Here is a 15,036-nt window from a genome sequence, read left to right on the forward strand (position 1 = left end):
TTGGAAATTTTGGAGAGAGGCGAAGCCCTGCTGGATTGGAGACTCAGAACTTAACAAGATTCAAGCTTTGGGACTTCGAGGACTTGCACATCCAGATCTGGTGCTCGGCGATCATCAACGTCAAATAAGGCAGGTGTTCGACCTATAAATAGGAGAGGGGGTTGTTCATTTTAAAAGGTTGGAAATTTTGGAGAGAGGCGAAGCCCTGCTGGATTGGAGACTCGGAACTTAAAAAAGATTGAAACTTTGGGACTTCGGGGACTCACTCCTTCAGATCTGGTGCTCGGCGATCATCAACGTCAAATAAGGCAGGTGTTCGAGAGGATCGGATCTCAGATCTACGTTGCTACACTCCGGATCTAAGCTTGGTCTTAGATCCCGAGACTTGGACGATTGTTTCCTTGGTGAAACAATCCTCCCCGGCTATTATTTCCTTGGTGAAATAATACCCGTTGTACTGCGTAGATCCGACCGGATCTAGATCGCGCGGTGGTCCACGGCAAACAACCCCGGCGCAGGCAAAGAACCCACAAAGCGAGCGACCGCAAAACAGGAGCTCGCGATTCGTTCGACACAAAAGGAAACAAAGTTGTAATTTTTCATTTCTTTTTATTTGATTTTCGTTGTAACCGGATCTTATAAAAAGACCGGATCTTTTGTAACTCAAAAAGTTGTAACTCAAGATGACAATGGAATCAATAACAAAGAAAGACACGAATTTTCCAGCGAACAATCTGGCGACCACAGTGGGAGCCACCGATCTCGCTGCCGAGATCGGAGCGTCGCAGCCGCGGATCTTGATCCCAGTCGTGGAGGAGGTCGAATACGAGTTCGATCAGACCAAGTTCGAGGAATACCTTTCATCCTCGTCTAGATCAACCTCCCCCCGCAAGTCCAAGAAGTCCAAGTTCTCTTCCAACAGAAAGGTGCGTTGGTACGAAGAAGTTGAAGCTACCAACGACGACCTCATCTCGATTGACGCCAAAGTTGCGTCAGATGAGGCTCCACCAATCTCCAACCAGATCAAGCTGGTTCCAACCAATTCCTCCGTCACCAAAGGAGCGGTGACTCTCTCAAGGAGAGCCCGCCAAAGGCAACGCCAACGCTTGGCCAAACAATTCGCCAAAGCGATGGAGTCCACCGACGGAGTCCGCTACAACGCGGGTCTGAAGAACAAGAGAGGCAAACAGCCTCAACAACAGATGAACGGCGCCTCTTCCAAGCCGCCAACAATGGAATGGGTCCGTGTCAAACGGAATCGTTCGACGCTGGAAGAACGCATCCGCAAACGCCACGCACTATCAGCGCAGGCACGGGCTCAAGCCGAAGAAGCCCGTAGAAAGTTGCAGAAAGAAGTGGCCAAGAAGCCGCCACCAACTCGCAAAGTTTGGAGGCCGAAGTCTGAGCGAACCCAGCTAAGTCGCCGAGAATTCCCATAGCTACTCCGGGAGATCATGCAGAATCCTCCCGAAGAAGAAAGCCAGTCTTGGAGCGCCTCGGTCCAATTCCCGATGAGCGAAGCAAAGCTCCGATCCAAGAACGTTTGGGCCCACTAAAAAAGCCCCGAACGAATCAACACGCTGGGGGTCGCCGCCACCTCCAACATGACAAGGAGCTCAAGGCAACTGCGCGCGCTAATTTGCGCATTGAGGTCCAAGAGCCCGTTGAGAATTCACGCCCAAAAAGGCATGTCTCAAGGCGCGTAACTCTTGAAAGTCTAAGGAAGGCAATTCGCCCTCAGATGGAAACATTATCATCTGATAGTGATAATGTTATACCATAGAAGTCGTGCCCACACACGATAGGTTACTCCGACTGTCAAAATGACGAATTGTACTATCGTGCTGGGGGTACGAACAGAACCAGAAAGAGGAGTCCCCGAGAACAAGAAACTCAGTGCCCTTGTTCAAAGCTCATTCGGGCGGTACTGTCTCAATGCAACTGCATCAAGGTAATCCCCGAGAGAATTTCAGTGTTCGAAAGGCTCGGCATCGAAACGCCGAAACCAAGGTATAGGCGTTTCCGGCAAAGAAGAACGGTGGTTAAAGACGGAGAATTTCCGAGGGTCACCGCCAACATGACCAGCAAAGAGACATCGACACAGATTGATCTCAAATCGTTTCTGGAAGCGTCCCGGCGTGTAACCCGTCTGCAGTCCGGAGCCATCGCACGAGGAACTTATGGTAGGGTTCGGACAAGATTGCCTTCGGAAGATGAAGAATCGGATTCCTGCTCTGCTGTCGCATCGGACAATACAGTGTCCAGCGAAGGACAACCCCAGTGGCCAAGATGCTCGAAGATGCCATAGCCAAACAACAAGAAAGCTTCAGGTTCGAGATGCAGATGGCCATGCAGACTATGAGAGAGATGCATGAGCAACAAATCCAGGCGTTCAGGAACCAACAAGGTGAACCAAGTCACCGTAAGCAGGTTGTTCAGGAAGAAGAGCACACGGATAGGGATGGAGCTCACAATGCCAATAACCCTCCCGTCAATGCAGGGGGTGGTAACGAGGATGCCAACGAGGATACAAGTGAAGACTTGAAGATCAAAGATCTCGAGAGCAAAATCAACACATTGATCTCCGCTCAAGAGACGAAGAAAACAGGCATTCCCTGTCCATACCCAAGAGAGTGGGAATCGATCCCCTATCCGGCGAAGTTCAGTTTAATCAACTTCACGCCGTTCGATGGGAAGGGTTCCCCCACTCAGCATTTGATTTATTTCAAATCGCACCTGGGTATTATTTCCGGCAATGAGCCTCTGATGGTGCGGTCATTCGTCGGCACTCTTCGCGGAGCCGCCTTCGATTGGTACCGCCGCCTCAAGCCAGGAAGCGTGAACAGCTGGGATGACATGGAGACGAAGTTCCTTGCAAATTTCTTCGACGACGACACCGAGATCTCTATCGGATCGTTGCTCGACGAGAAACAAAAAGACGGGGAGTTAGTCGACACCTTCGTCAAAAGGTTCCGGAACAAGGCGATGAATTGCCGGGACCCGATCACCGAGGAATTCATTCTCCAGACTTGCCACAACAACCTCGCATTGGACGTATTGGAGGCAATGGGGACAGCACCGTCTGACACTTGGAAGGATCTGAAGGTGCGCGGTGAACAAGCCGAACGTTTCCTCCGAAGGAAGAAGGCCGAGAGGAACCTACCGACGGCTAATCCTCTGGACTCAAACTTCGCCTCTCGTGGTAAGGGCAAGGCACCTACAGCTGCTGGTGGTGCTAATCAAGCGTCACAACAGCAATCCCGAAGGCAGCAAAAGACTTCGGGTCCGAGACTCCAAAGAGAGTATTCCTTCAAGGACGAAGACGTTCCAGCCATCTTCGAATCCCTCCTTGAAGGTAACAAGATCAAGCTACCACCTATCACAAATCAGGAGGAAGCTGACAACACTACGGACCCAAAGTACTGTGCATACCACAGGAGGGTCGTTCATCCCACCAAGGATTGCTTTGCTCTCAAGAATAGCATTCAGACCTTGGTTGAAGCCGGCGTCATAACGCTGAGGTAAGCCAATTGAGAATGGCACAACTCCGACCGGTATAAGAGCATAAACTGCTTCCTAACACTCCAAAGAGTATACGAGTATAAACTGTTTCTCAATCCTCCGACCGGTATAAGAGGTTAAACTACTCCCTGATACTCCAATAGGTATATGAGTCTAAACTGTTTCCCACTTTTGACGGGAAGTTCCTGGAGAATATTAAGCTAATATTCTTAAGGATAACCCGGTTAGTTAACTGATAATAATGTCCGAACCAGTTCCGCAGAGGAAACTGGGGGTGGACGATTTATGTAACGGGAAGTTCCCAAAACCACAGCAATGTAATGAATAAGAACTCCCATTCTCACCATGTCTATGCACTCAACACTCTCTCTGTTAGAGTCTGGACGTAAAGTACCCACTTGGTCAAACCTTCTTACAGTTAGGACCACAGTCAAAATCCCCTCTCGATTCCCCCAATGAACGAGAGGTCCACAAATTGAGCGATCAAACCTTCCTACAGTTAGGATTGTCTCAAAACACCCACTTGGTCAAACCTTCTTACAGTTAGGACCACAGTCAAAATCCCCTCTCGATTCCCCCAATGAACGAGAGGTCCACAAATTGAGCGATCAAACCTTCCTACAGTTAGGATTGTCTCAAAACACCCACTTGGTCAAACCTTCTTACAGTTAGGACCACAGTCAAAATCCCCTCTCGATTCCCCCAATGAACGAGAGGTCCACAAATTGAGCGATCAAACCTTCCTACAGTTAGGATTGTCTCAAAACACCCACTTGGTCAAACCTTCTTACAGTTAGGACCACAGTCAAAATCCCCTCTCGATTCCCCCAATGAACGAGAGGTCCACAAATTGAGCGATCAAACCTTCCTACAGTTAGGATTGTCTCAAAACACCCACTTGGTCAAACCTTCTTACAGTTAGGACCACAGTCAAAATCCCCTCTCGATTCCCCCAATGAACGAGAGGTCCACAAATTGAGCGATCAAACCTTCCTACAGTTAGGATTGTCTCAAAACACCCACTTGGTCAAACCTTCTTACAGTTAGGACCACAGTCAAAATCCCCTCTCGATTCCCCCAATGAACGAGAGGTCCACAAATTGAGCGATCAAACCTTCCTACAGTTAGGATTGTCTCAAAACACCCACTTGGTCAAACCTTCTTACAGTTAGGACCACAGTCAAAATCCCCTCTCGATTCCCCCAATGAACGAGAGGTCCACAAATTGAGCGATCAAACCTTCCTACAGTTAGGATTGTCTCAAAACACCCACTTGGTCAAACCTTCTTACAGTTAGGACCACAGTCAAAATCCCCTCTCGATTCCCCCAATGAACGAGAGGTCCACAAATTGAGCGATCAAACCTTCCTACAGTTAGGATTGTCTCAAAACACCCACTTGGTCAAACCTTCTTACAGTTAGGACCACAGTCAAAATCCCCTCTCGATTCCCCCAATGAACGAGAGGTCCACAAATTGAGCGATCAAACCTTCCTACAGTTAGGATTGTCTCAAAACACCCACTTGGTCAAACCTTCTTACAGTTAGGACCACAGTCAAAATCCCCTCTCGATTCCCCCAATGAACGAGAGGTCCACAAATTGAGCGATCAAACCTTCCTACAGTTAGGATTGTCTCAAAACACCCACTTGGTCAAACCTTCTTACAGTTAGGACCACAGTCAAAATCCCCTCTCGATTCCCCCAATGAACGAGAGGTCCACAAATTGAGCGATCAAACCTTCCTACAGTTAGGATTGTCTCAAAACACCCACTTGGTCAAACCTTCTTACAGTTAGGACCACAGTCAAAATCCCCTCTCGATTCCCCCAATGAACGAGAGGTCCACAAATTGAGCGATCAAACCTTCCTACAGTTAGGATTGTCTCAAAACACCCACTTGGTCAAACCTTCTTACAGTTAGGACCACAGTCAAAATCCCCTCTCGATTCCCCCAATGAACGAGAGGTCCACAAATTGAGCGATCAAACCTTCCTACAGTTAGGATTGTCTCAAAACACCCACTTGGTCAAACCTTCTTACAGTTAGGACCACAGTCAAAATCCCCTCTCGATTCCCCCAATGAACGAGAGGTCCACAAATTGAGCGATCAAACCTTCCTACAGTTAGGATTGTCTCAAAACACCCACTTGGTCAAACCTTCTTACAGTTAGGACCACAGTCAAAATCCCCTCTCGATTCCCCCAATGAACGAGAGGTCCACAAATTGAGCGATCAAACCTTCCTACAGTTAGGATTGTCTCAAAACACCCACTTGGTCAAACCTTCTTACAGTTAGGACCACAGTCAAAATCCCCTCTCGATTCCCCCAATGAACGAGAGGTCCACAAATTGAGCGATCAAACCTTCCTACAGTTAGGATTGTCTCAAAACACCCACTTGGTCAAACCTTCTTACAGTTAGGACCACAGTCAAAATCCCCTCTCGATTCCCCCAATGAACGAGAGGTCCACAAATTGAGCGATCAAACCTTCCTACAGTTAGGATTGTCTCAAAACACCCACTTGGTCAAACCTTCTTACAGTTAGGACCACAGTCAAAATCCCCTCTCGATTCCCCCAATGAACGAGAGGTCCACAAATTGAGCGATCAAACCTTCCTACAGTTAGGATTGTCTCAAAACACCCACTTGGTCAAACCTTCTTACAGTTAGGACCACAGTCAAAATCCCCTCTCGATTCCCCCAATGAACGAGAGGTCCACAAATTGAGCGATCAAACCTTCCTACAGTTAGGATTGTCTCAAAACACCCACTTGGTCAAACCTTCTTACAGTTAGGACCACAGTCAAAATCCCCTCTCGATTCCCCCAATGAACGAGAGGTCCACAAATTGAGCGATCAAACCTTCCTACAGTTAGGATTGTCTCAAAACACCCACTTGGTCAAACCTTCTTACAGTTAGGACCACAGTCAAAATCCCCTCTCGATTCCCCCAATGAACGAGAGGTCCACAAATTGAGCGATCAAACCTTCCTACAGTTAGGATTGTCTCAAAACACCCACTTGGTCAAACCTTCTTACAGTTAGGACCACAGTCAAAATCCCCTCTCGATTCCCCCAATGAACGAGAGGTCCACAAATTGAGCGATCAAACCTTCCTACAGTTAGGATTGTCTCAAAACACCCACTTGGTCAAACCTTCTTACAGTTAGGACCACAGTCAAAATCCCCTCTCGATTCCCCCAATGAACGAGAGGTCCACAAATTGAGCGATCAAACCTTCCTACAGTTAGGATTGTCTCAAAACACCCACTTGGTCAAACCTTCTTACAGTTAGGACCACAGTCAAAATCCCCTCTCGATTCCCCCAATGAACGAGAGGTCCACAAATTGAGCGATCAAACCTTCCTACAGTTAGGATTGTCTCAAAACACCCACTTGGTCAAACCTTCTTACAGTTAGGACCACAGTCAAAATCCCCTCTCGATTCCCCCAATGAACGAGAGGTCCACAAATTGAGCGATCAAACCTTCCTACAGTTAGGATTGTCTCAAAACACCCACTTGGTCAAACCTTCTTACAGTTAGGACCACAGTCAAAATCCCCTCTCGATTCCCCCAATGAACGAGAGGTCCACAAATTGAGCGATCAAACCTTCCTACAGTTAGGATTGTCTCAAAACACCCACTTGGTCAAACCTTCTTACAGTTAGGACCACAGTCAAAATCCCCTCTCGATTCCCCCAATGAACGAGAGGTCCACAAATTGAGCGATCAAACCTTCCTACAGTTAGGATTGTCTCAAAACACCCACTTGGTCAAACCTTCTTACAGTTAGGACCACAGTCAAAATCCCCTCTCGATTCCCCCAATGAACGAGAGGTCCACAAATTGAGCGATCAAACCTTCCTACAGTTAGGATTGTCTCAAAACACCCACTTGGTCAAACCTTCTTACAGTTAGGACCACAGTCAAAATCCCCTCTCGATTCCCCCAATGAACGAGAGGTCCACAAATTGAGCGATCAAACCTTCCTACAGTTAGGATTGTCTCAAAACACCCACTTGGTCAAACCTTCTTACAGTTAGGACCACAGTCAAAATCCCCTCTCGATTCCCCCAATGAACGAGAGGTCCACAAATTGAGCGATCAAACCTTCCTACAGTTAGGATTGTCTCAAAACACCCACTTGGTCAAACCTTCTTACAGTTAGGACCACAGTCAAAATCCCCTCTCGATTCCCCCAATGAACGAGAGGTCCACAAATTGAGCGATCAAACCTTCCTACAGTTAGGATTGTCTCAAAACACCCACTTGGTCAAACCTTCTTACAGTTAGGACCACAGTCAAAATCCCCTCTCGATTCCCCCAATGAACGAGAGGTCCACAAATTGAGCGATCAAACCTTCCTACAGTTAGGATTGTCTCAAAACACCCACTTGGTCAAACCTTCTTACAGTTAGGACCACAGTCAAAATCCCCTCTCGATTCCCCCAATGAACGAGAGGTCCACAAATTGAGCGATCAAACCTTCCTACAGTTAGGATTGTCTCAAAACACCCACTTGGTCAAACCTTCTTACAGTTAGGACCACAGTCAAAATCCCCTCTCGATTCCCCCAATGAACGAGAGGTCCACAAATTGAGCGATCAAACCTTCCTACAGTTAGGATTGTCTCAAAACACCCACTTGGTCAAACCTTCTTACAGTTAGGACCACAGTCAAAATCCCCTCTCGATTCCCCCAATGAACGAGAGGTCCACAAATTGAGCGATCAAACCTTCCTACAGTTAGGATTGTCTCAAAACACCCACTTGGTCAAACCTTCTTACAGTTAGGACCACAGTCAAAATCCCCTCTCGATTCCCCCAATGAACGAGAGGTCCACAAATTGAGCGATCAAACCTTCCTACAGTTAGGATTGTCTCAAAACACCCACTTGGTCAAACCTTCTTACAGTTAGGACCACAGTCAAAATCCCCTCTCGATTCCCCCAATGAACGAGAGGTCCACAAATTGAGCGATCAAACCTTCCTACAGTTAGGATTGTCTCAAAACACCCACTTGGTCAAACCTTCTTACAGTTAGGACCACAGTCAAAATCCCCTCTCGATTCCCCCAATGAACGAGAGGTCCACAAATTGAGCGATCAAACCTTCCTACAGTTAGGATTGTCTCAAAACACCCACTTGGTCAAACCTTCTTACAGTTAGGACCACAGTCAAAATCCCCTCTCGATTCCCCCAATGAACGAGAGGTCCACAAATTGAGCGATCAAACCTTCCTACAGTTAGGATTGTCTCAAAACACCCACTTGGTCAAACCTTCTTACAGTTAGGACCACAGTCAAAATCCCCTCTCGATTCCCCCAATGAACGAGAGGTCCACAAATTGAGCGATCAAACCTTCCTACAGTTAGGATTGTCTCAAAACACCCACTTGGTCAAACCTTCTTACAGTTAGGACCACAGTCAAAATCCCCTCTCGATTCCCCCAATGAACGAGAGGTCCACAAATTGAGCGATCAAACCTTCCTACAGTTAGGATTGTCTCAAAACACCCACTTGGTCAAACCTTCTTACAGTTAGGACCACAGTCAAAATCCCCTCTCGATTCCCCCAATGAACGAGAGGTCCACAAATTGAGCGATCAAACCTTCCTACAGTTAGGATTGTCTCAAAACACCCACTTGGTCAAACCTTCTTACAGTTAGGACCACAGTCAAAATCCCCTCTCGATTCCCCCAATGAACGAGAGGTCCACAAATTGAGCGATCAAACCTTCCTACAGTTAGGATTGTCTCAAAACACCCACTTGGTCAAACCTTCTTACAGTTAGGACCACAGTCAAAATCCCCTCTCGATTCCCCCAATGAACGAGAGGTCCACAAATTGAGCGATCAAACCTTCCTACAGTTAGGATTGTCTCAAAACACCCACTTGGTCAAACCTTCTTACAGTTAGGACCACAGTCAAAATCCCCTCTCGATTCCCCCAATGAACGAGAGGTCCACAAATTGAGCGATCAAACCTTCCTACAGTTAGGATTGTCTCAAAACACCCACTTGGTCAAACCTTCTTACAGTTAGGACCACAGTCAAAATCCCCTCTCGATTCCCCCAATGAACGAGAGGTCCACAAATTGAGCGATCAAACCTTCCTACAGTTAGGATTGTCTCAAAACACCCACTTGGTCAAACCTTCTTACAGTTAGGACCACAGTCAAAATCCCCTCTCGATTCCCCCAATGAACGAGAGGTCCACAAATTGAGCGATCAAACCTTCCTACAGTTAGGATTGTCTCAAAACACCCACTTGGTCAAACCTTCTTACAGTTAGGACCACAGTCAAAATCCCCTCTCGATTCCCCCAATGAACGAGAGGTCCACAAATTGAGCGATCAAACCTTCCTACAGTTAGGATTGTCTCAAAACACCCACTTGGTCAAACCTTCTTACAGTTAGGACCACAGTCAAAATCCCCTCTCGATTCCCCCAATGAACGAGAGGTCCACAAATTGAGCGATCAAACCTTCCTACAGTTAGGATTGTCTCAAAACACCCACTTGGTCAAACCTTCTTACAGTTAGGACCACAGTCAAAATCCCCTCTCGATTCCCCCAATGAACGAGAGGTCCACAAATTGAGCGATCAAACCTTCCTACAGTTAGGATTGTCTCAAAACACCCACTTGGTCAAACCTTCTTACAGTTAGGACCACAGTCAAAATCCCCTCTCGATTCCCCCAATGAACGAGAGGTCCACAAATTGAGCGATCAAACCTTCCTACAGTTAGGATTGTCTCAAAACACCCACTTGGTCAAACCTTCTTACAGTTAGGACCACAGTCAAAATCCCCTCTCGATTCCCCCAATGAACGAGAGGTCCACAAATTGAGCGATCAAACCTTCCTACAGTTAGGATTGTCTCAAAACACCCACTTGGTCAAACCTTCTTACAGTTAGGACCACAGTCAAAATCCCCTCTCGATTCCCCCAATGAACGAGAGGTCCACAAATTGAGCGATCAAACCTTCCTACAGTTAGGATTGTCTCAAAACACCCACTTGGTCAAACCTTCTTACAGTTAGGACCACAGTCAAAATCCCCTCTCGATTCCCCCAATGAACGAGAGGTCCACAAATTGAGCGATCAAACCTTCCTACAGTTAGGATTGTCTCAAAACACCCACTTGGTCAAACCTTCTTACAGTTAGGACCACAGTCAAAATCCCCTCTCGATTCCCCCAATGAACGAGAGGTCCACAAATTGAGCGATCAAACCTTCCTACAGTTAGGATTGTCTCAAAACACCCACTTGGTCAAACCTTCTTACAGTTAGGACCACAGTCAAAATCCCCTCTCGATTCCCCCAATGAACGAGAGGTCCACAAATTGAGCGATCAAACCTTCCTACAGTTAGGATTGTCTCAAAACACCCACTTGGTCAAACCTTCTTACAGTTAGGACCACAGTCAAAATCCCCTCTCGATTCCCCCAATGAACGAGAGGTCCACAAATTGAGCGATCAAACCTTCCTACAGTTAGGATTGTCTCAAAACACCCACTTGGTCAAACCTTCTTACAGTTAGGACCACAGTCAAAATCCCCTCTCGATTCCCCCAATGAACGAGAGGTCCACAAATTGAGCGATCAAACCTTCCTACAGTTAGGATTGTCTCAAAACACCCACTTGGTCAAACCTTCTTACAGTTAGGACCACAGTCAAAATCCCCTCTCGATTCCCCCAATGAACGAGAGGTCCACAAATTGAGCGATCAAACCTTCCTACAGTTAGGATTGTCTCAAAACACCCACTTGGTCAAACCTTCTTACAGTTAGGACCACAGTCAAAATCCCCTCTCGATTCCCCCAATGAACGAGAGGTCCACAAATTGAGCGATCAAACCTTCCTACAGTTAGGATTGTCTCAAAACACCCACTTGGTCAAACCTTCTTACAGTTAGGACCACAGTCAAAATCCCCTCTCGATTCCCCCAATGAACGAGAGGTCCACAAATTGAGCGATCAAACCTTCCTACAGTTAGGATTGTCTCAAAACACCCACTTGGTCAAACCTTCTTACAGTTAGGACCACAGTCAAAATCCCCTCTCGATTCCCCCAATGAACGAGAGGTCCACAAATTGAGCGATCAAACCTTCCTACAGTTAGGATTGTCTCAAAACACCCACTTGGTCAAACCTTCTTACAGTTAGGACCACAGTCAAAATCCCCTCTCGATTCCCCCAATGAACGAGAGGTCCACAAATTGAGCGATCAAACCTTCCTACAGTTAGGATTGTCTCAAAACACCCACTTGGTCAAACCTTCTTACAGTTAGGACCACAGTCAAAATCCCCTCTCGATTCCCCCAATGAACGAGAGGTCCACAAATTGAGCGATCAAACCTTCCTACAGTTAGGATTGTCTCAAAACACCCACTTGGTCAAACCTTCTTACAGTTAGGACCACAGTCAAAATCCCCTCTCGATTCCCCCAATGAACGAGAGGTCCACAAATTGAGCGATCAAACCTTCCTACAGTTAGGATTGTCTCAAAACACCCACTTGGTCAAACCTTCTTACAGTTAGGACCACAGTCAAAATCCCCTCTCGATTCCCCCAATGAACGAGAGGTCCACAAATTGAGCGATCAAACCTTCCTACAGTTAGGATTGTCTCAAAACACCCACTTGGTCAAACCTTCTTACAGTTAGGACCACAGTCAAAATCCCCTCTCGATTCCCCCAATGAACGAGAGGTCCACAAATTGAGCGATCAAACCTTCCTACAGTTAGGATTGTCTCAAAACACCCACTTGGTCAAACCTTCTTACAGTTAGGACCACAGTCAAAATCCCCTCTCGATTCCCCCAATGAACGAGAGGTCCACAAATTGAGCGATCAAACCTTCCTACAGTTAGGATTGTCTCAAAACACCCACTTGGTCAAACCTTCTTACAGTTAGGACCACAGTCAAAATCCCCTCTCGATTCCCCCAATGAACGAGAGGTCCACAAATTGAGCGATCAAACCTTCCTACAGTTAGGATTGTCTCAAAACACCCACTTGGTCAAACCTTCTTACAGTTAGGACCACAGTCAAAATCCCCTCTCGATTCCCCCAATGAACGAGAGGTCCACAAATTGAGCGATCAAACCTTCCTACAGTTAGGATTGTCTCAAAACACCCACTTGGTCAAACCTTCTTACAGTTAGGACCACAGTCAAAATCCCCTCTCGATTCCCCCAATGAACGAGAGGTCCACAAATTGAGCGATCAAACCTTCCTACAGTTAGGATTGTCTCAAAACACCCACTTGGTCAAACCTTCTTACAGTTAGGACCACAGTCAAAATCCCCTCTCGATTCCCCCAATGAACGAGAGGTCCACAAATTGAGCGATCAAACCTTCCTACAGTTAGGATTGTCTCAAAACACCCACTTGGTCAAACCTTCTTACAGTTAGGACCACAGTCAAAATCCCCTCTCGATTCCCCCAATGAACGAGAGGTCCACAAATTGAGCGATCAAACCTTCCTACAGTTAGGATTGTCTCAAAACACCCACTTGGTCAAACCTTCTTACAGTTAGGACCACAGTCAAAATCCCCTCTCGATTCCCCCAATGAACGAGAGGTCCACAAATTGAGCGATCAAACCTTCCTACAGTTAGGATTGTCTCAAAACACCCACTTGGTCAAACCTTCTTACAGTTAGGACCACAGTCAAAATCCCCTCTCGATTCCCCCAATGAACGAGAGGTCCACAAATTGAGCGATCAAACCTTCCTACAGTTAGGATTGTCTCAAAACACCCACTTGGTCAAACCTTCTTACAGTTAGGACCACAGTCAAAATCCCCTCTCGATTCCCCCAATGAACGAGAGGTCCACAAATTGAGCGATCAAACCTTCCTACAGTTAGGATTGTCTCAAAACACCCACTTGGTCAAACCTTCTTACAGTTAGGACCACAGTCAAAATCCCCTCTCGATTCCCCCAATGAACGAGAGGTCCACAAATTGAGCGATCAAACCTTCCTACAGTTAGGATTGTCTCAAAACACCCACTTGGTCAAACCTTCTTACAGTTAGGACCACAGTCAAAATCCCCTCTCGATTCCCCCAATGAACGAGAGGTCCACAAATTGAGCGATCAAACCTTCCTACAGTTAGGATTGTCTCAAAACACCCACTTGGTCAAACCTTCTTACAGTTAGGACCACAGTCAAAATCCCCTCTCGATTCCCCCAATGAACGAGAGGTCCACAAATTGAGCGATCAAACCTTCCTACAGTTAGGATTGTCTCAAAACACCCACTTGGTCAAACCTTCTTACAGTTAGGACCACAGTCAAAATCCCCTCTCGATTCCCCCAATGAACGAGAGGTCCACAAATTGAGCGATCAAACCTTCCTACAGTTAGGATTGTCTCAAAACACCCACTTGGTCAAACCTTCTTACAGTTAGGACCACAGTCAAAATCCCCTCTCGATTCCCCCAATGAACGAGAGGTCCACAAATTGAGCGATCAAACCTTCCTACAGTTAGGATTGTCTCAAAACACCCACTTGGTCAAACCTTCTTACAGTTAGGACCACAGTCAAAATCCCCTCTCGATTCCCCCAATGAACGAGAGGTCCACAAATTGAGCGATCAAACCTTCCTACAGTTAGGATTGTCTCAAAACACCCACTTGGTCAAACCTTCTTACAGTTAGGACCACAGTCAAAATCCCCTCTCGATTCCCCCAATGAACGAGAGGTCCACAAATTGAGCGATCAAACCTTCCTACAGTTAGGATTGTCTCAAAACACCCACTTGGTCAAACCTTCTTACAGTTAGGACCACAGTCAAAATCCCCTCTCGATTCCCCCAATGAACGAGAGGTCCACAAATTGAGCGATCAAACCTTCCTACAGTTAGGATTGTCTCAAAACACCCACTTGGTCAAACCTTCTTACAGTTAGGACCACAGTCAAAATCCCCTCTCGATTCCCCCAATGAACGAGAGGTCCACAAATTGAGCGATCAAACCTTCCTACAGTTAGGATTGTCTCAAAACACCCACTTGGTCAAACCTTCTTACAGTTAGGACCACAGTCAAAATCCCCTCTCGATTCCCCCAATGAACGAGAGGTCCACAAATTGAGCGATCAAACCTTCCTACAGTTAGGATTGTCTCAAAACACCCACTTGGTCAAACCTTCTTACAGTTAGGACCACAGTCAAAATCCCCTCTCGATTCCCCCAATGAACGAGAGGTCCACAAATTGAGCGATCAAACCTTCCTACAGTTAGGATTGTCTCAAAACACCCACTTGGTCAAACCTTCTTACAGTTAGGACCACAGTCAAAATCCCCTCTCGATTCCCCCAATGAACGAGAGGTCCACAAATTGAGCGATCAAACCTTCCTACAGTTAGGATTGTCTCAAAACACCCACTTGGTCAAACCTTCTTACAGTTAGGACCACAGTCAAAATCCCCTCTCGATTCCCCCAATGAACGAGAGGTCCACAAATTGAGCGATCAAACCTTCCTACAGTTAGGATTGTCTCAA

Source organism: Asparagus officinalis, chromosome 7 (assembly GCF_001876935.1).
Source record: "Asparagus officinalis chromosome 7, Aspof.V1, whole genome shotgun sequence".
Taxonomy (NCBI): Eukaryota; Viridiplantae; Streptophyta; class Magnoliopsida; order Asparagales; family Asparagaceae; genus Asparagus; species Asparagus officinalis.